The sequence below is a fragment of the Colossoma macropomum genome, unplaced genomic scaffold, assembly GCF_904425465.1.
Source record: "Colossoma macropomum unplaced genomic scaffold, Colossoma_macropomum, whole genome shotgun sequence".
NCBI classification, from domain to species: domain Eukaryota; kingdom Metazoa; phylum Chordata; class Actinopteri; order Characiformes; family Serrasalmidae; genus Colossoma; species Colossoma macropomum.
In genome coordinates this window covers 23,203,812-23,209,038 of record NW_023494796.1, presented here as the reverse complement: position 1 = coordinate 23,209,038, position 5,227 = coordinate 23,203,812, and positions in this window count along the sequence as shown.

The window sequence follows — 5,227 nt, the reverse complement described above, 5'->3', positions numbered from 1 at the left end:
GTCAAACCGGAAGTTTTATTCCAGAAAAATGAGTCTAGGTAAACACAGAACCATGAGGAGGAACAGTATAGAACTTTTTTTTAATTAAAGAGCTGCCCAAGCAGTGTTTGGTTCTACAATCAAGGCTTACTTTCTTGGATGAGCTGCTTTTCTCTCTTTCTTGCATAAGGTGTCTTCTAACTCTGCACAGGGTCAGTAACACCTCTTGGCCTTCACTCCCATTAAGCAAAATAGGTGCAAACAAACAGAATCAAAAAAATTGGGCTCAAGTAAGCCTAAACTTTTAAAAGACATTGATACAAACCTACAAGTATTTCAGGACAGGTTTTCACATTCATGGTGACTTTTGGTAAAGCTTTAGTCTATAATAACTGCTTACCTTAAATGTGAAGTCTATTGCATCACTCTAAGTACAGGCAGTTGATATAGCAGCTCTGTTTGACACCCCAAACGTCCATGTGTTTGTTTTTCGGTTCAATGTACTGTGGTTTAACAAAACTATCATTTTTGTTTGGTTTTTACTGTGAAACATTCTCCAAGCAGTGTTTTTTATTCTCCAGAAAGAAATGTTTCATCATTCTGTAGAGAATAGATGAGTTATTCAGGCACATAAACCCCTCCCCCCAAAAAAACATAGAAAATAAATAATCTAATAACAGCTTCTACAAACATTCAAGTGTTTCAAGACAAGTCTTCTTCACATTCATGGTATCTTTTAATGAGCCTAAAAGAACTGTTTCTATTTACCATCAATTTGAAGTCTGGGGCACCATACTAAGAAGCGTTAATGCAGGTATCAGCTCTTTTTGACCCTTTAAAATTTTTAAGCTTGTGGTTCAGCTGCTTTATGTTTGGTTATAGTTTACTCATCTGTTTTTTTGAGATGCTAGGGATGCTATTTGACAACCGTTGCAGAAGTTTTCTACACACGCTGTACATATAATCACCAGATGTACGTCTGCAAAGCTGTTTGACCCACAGATGTACATCTTCATGACTAGGTTCATATTCATAGTCAAGGCTTTTATCTAACCATCAGCATCCGTGTGTGGTTACATTTTGCTCTTGTTTTTGACAGATAGTTCTTATCTAGCTTATAAAGTTGTTTTTCAAATCTCAAGCACACCTCTTGAACAACTCATATTCAGAGCTTTTCAGTTTCTTGCAAAGCTGCATCTGAAACCACAACCAACACTGAAAATGTATCAGTCAAGCTTGAGAAACAGGTTCAGCATAAGTGGTTCTGAAAGTAGTTTAAACATTTTAAGTCCAGTCTTCACGCTGACGGTAACTCAAAACTGTTGCAGTTGGATTGCATCTCATTACACTGACGTCAAAAAAAACTTCTTTTTTGTTTAGAACATGATGCAAAGAAACTCACAACAGCTTGAGCTGAGAAAACACTCAGTTTGGACAGCACTCACACCGTGTGTTACCAGAACTCTTTCTGATGGATGGTATTTCTTTAAGACCAGGCTATATAACAACCATAAAGGCTAACAACAAAAAATACCAAACAAGCCACAGCCCTACATGGTTCCTTTCAGACAGATGAAGCCAGTAGCTGCTTTGTATACAGCCATGACAACAGTATAGTCACAGAATAATACTGTATTAATATTTGAAGACTCGTGTTCTACAGTCACATTGAACATCACAGCAGTGATAAAACTACCTTTTTACAGAGGAACTGCTACTTTACCAAAAAAGATTAAACAGAACATACAAACTGATGTAACTGCTAAATGACTGCCTGCTGTTACTATATTAACGAAGGAAAATTATTTTAAATAATTGGTGTGTTTTGGTTTCAGTACTTTGCAGGCATGAAAGCCAAAGAGCTCACAAACAAAGACAAACAGATAAAAGATAAAAGACTCTCTGGTGTCTGTAACTGCAATCAGACACACCTGCAGATGAGTCTGTGTTGCTCACAATGTCCGCTGCTACTAAACCTGTTTCTACTGAACTCTCCTCAGTGAGGTCATCAGGGCAGTCTAGGCATTGCAAAGACTGACCAAATGACCCACCCTCATTATCGTTCTTCTATAGATGTGTGTTTATTATAGTACAGTTTTATGGCCAACCACTAGGAGGCAGCAACAACCTGCTAAAGAATTGCTACACATGAACAAATTATGGTCAGTGGAGCTGACAAAATGGACAATGAGTGTAGAAACAAGTAGATGGTTTTAATGTTGTGGTTGATTGGTGTACACATCTCTTATCTAAAGCAATTTACAGTTTGTCTGCAATTTAACTCAGAATTTTATTCACTAATAAAAATAATAATGAAGCTGCATCACTTTGTGTCATCATTGTGAATAAAATACATTTATATGGTAGTAAAAATTCAGCTCCTTTTACAAATGCAGACACTGGAGTTCAGCATACAGACCTAAAGTACTGTACTTATTAATGATGAGAGCTCTATGTGGCCCTCTAGTGGTCGCGAGTGGCATTTTTAAAATTTCAGCACATCTAATGATGCTTTTTGATGACGTCACATGGCCGTGCCCAGGTTTTACAGGTGGGCTCTTCCTGATGACTTTAAAAACTGAAATACTTCTTTAACGGTGTTTTAATCTTCACTTTGTTTATTTTAGTGGAAGGACCATTTAAACTGGTTAGTACTGGATGCAGCTGTTTTTGTTTACTCTTTATTTGCTGCAGCTCATCCTCACTAGCTTAGCTTAGCATAAACACAGTCCAGACAAAAGAGGAGGAAAAAAAAGAGCTGTAAGTAAAGAAAAAACTGCAAAGTAAAGCCAATGCAGAAAAACAAAAACAGGTTAAAGACACGTTATCACAAACAACTGCCATATAGGTGTACTTTACAGGCTCACTCTTACTGACTGTAGCTCATCTGTTACTGCACGGTTTGTCAGCCCCTCAACCCCTTTCATCAGTGGATAAAGACCACCATAAACCCAGATTTGGGTGGTGGATCATTCCAGCACAGCAGTGACACTTGCTGGAGTTTTGTACGCTTACTGGCCTTTTTATTGGAAACACTTCCTTCTACAGTAGCTCATCTGTTGATGTACAGTTTATGCCAGTTGTCCTCTAATCCAGTGGTCAGTAAGATCTACCTTCCTGCACACCTTAGCTGTAACATCAACAATACCTAATTCAACTAATCACTTGCTTCAGAAGTCTTTGTTTAGCTGAGAGTGTGTTAGATTTGGGTTGGAGGTGAAAACTGCAGGATGTTAGGTCTCTAAAAGGAGAGATGGTGACCGACCACAGAATCGCTCTTTTATGGACATATTCGGCTAGAGGTCTTTTCCCAACCTAGTAGTGACAATAACGTGTAAACAATCCACCAACATCTCTGTGGCTGGACAGTGGTGGTTTTATGGTGGTCCCTGCCCTGTGATTAAAAAAGGGGGCTGATAAATTGTCCAGCAGTAGATGGGCTGCAAATACAGTACACCTGTGTGATAGGTATTCCTTGTAAAGTGGAAACTCAGTGTACATTGCGCTCGGAATCTATTCAGGCCAGGCATACTGTTACAAAGCTACAAGATAAGATGGTCTCTGGGAAATTTGTGAGGACACTGTAAAGGGTTCAGGAGATTCCTGCAGATCTGTACAAACATGACATTGTTTTGAAGACAGGCTGAAGCTGGGAAAAAGGAGTATGTGCATATGTACTGTGCAGAAAGAAATTGGACAATGACAGTGCTTCTTGTTTTGCAGTGAAACACATTCACACAACAGTATTGCTGCATCTGAAATACGGACACTTGGGTTTAGTGTTGTTGGGATATAAATTCTGATATTGTTCGACACCTGCTGGTTAACTTTGGTACTTCAGTTGTAGTTGCTGTGATGCTGAATGAACTAACTAATCTTCAGGGTTCATCCTAATAAATATCATTTATGTTCATTTCCCCTCAGTGTTTTAGCCCCATTGCTAGAAAGTGATTCTATGTATGTTAAGTATAACTTTAATGCCCTGTGTTGTGATCTACTTCAGTCAGTGGATCTGAAATGTCTTGACTTTTGGTCATTTTGAATGTATTTAAGCAGGTGTTCTTGTCCAGAAGATGTTTTGTCTGCCCCTTTGTAGCTTTACAGTATGTGACAATCATACAGAGTTTTTTACTTCATTGCCTAAATGTATGTAAAAGAACAGGATGTATTTCGGGTTTTCTACCGTTGCAATATCCTGTGCTGTTTGATCTGCATCAGTAGATTTCTTTGAGGTTTCTTGAATATTTTTTCTTTTTCAGTCTGTGGCTGATATGGTGTTTTGTGAATTCTGTCAGTTTATAGCTTTACTGTATATGATATTTCCGTCTTTGTTTCATGTTTGTGTAAGTCATAAAATCTATTGAACATGTGTTCTAAACTGTGCAGTGCTGTTTTGTTGAATGTTTAAACTGTAATTAAGTGATTATTTTTAGCCTGATGGTAAGAAAACTAAAAAACTTTCCCAATTTTCGAACACAGAGAACATCTTTAACGGTAGGTGGAGAAGAACAGGCCAAAGCCAAACTCTTCCTACAGTCAGTGAGCTGATCCACTAAGAGTCAGTGTTCCTGAAGTTCTTCAGTCACTGAGGATGTTCTCCTCACCTTCTCAGTGCAGCTGTAAGTGAGCTTTCTGCTCTCAGTCTGTGAGTCCGCCAGTCTGTAAAGTCTCCAGTGTAGTTACTGTGATGAGCTGCTGAGTTTCAGCTCAACTCCAACTCACCCCCCTCTAACAGCACTTTTAGGAAGAGAGAGAGAGCGAGAGACATTATTAATACATTGAGAGGGAGAATCTGTTATAATGGGGCTCTGTAAGGAAGCTCAGAAAATAAAGTCCTAGAGTGCTGATTTGCATATTCATAGCTAATTAACCAATCATGTGCAGCTGAAAGTCAACGAGCGTTTCATAAGCCTTGTGATGTGACTAGTGTTCTGCATCACAGTGAATAAGAAAAAAAAAAAACTTATGTTTCTCTACCGCAGATGAGAACACCAGTACAACAGAATAAGTAAAATCAACATGTGACTTTAAGACTTTCAGACATCGTTCAGGAGTAACCAATTGCACTCTAGTGAGGTTGCCTGTAGATTCATACCATCTTCCTTCTCCTACAGACCAGAGAGAGCTCATGGTCCTGCGAAGGGAAGTCTGATGCACCATGAAAAGTAAGCTTAATGTAAACAGTAGTTTTGGTTGACGTTCAATATCTACACAGACACCCCACCATTTTCTAAAAGTCTTCTTTGCT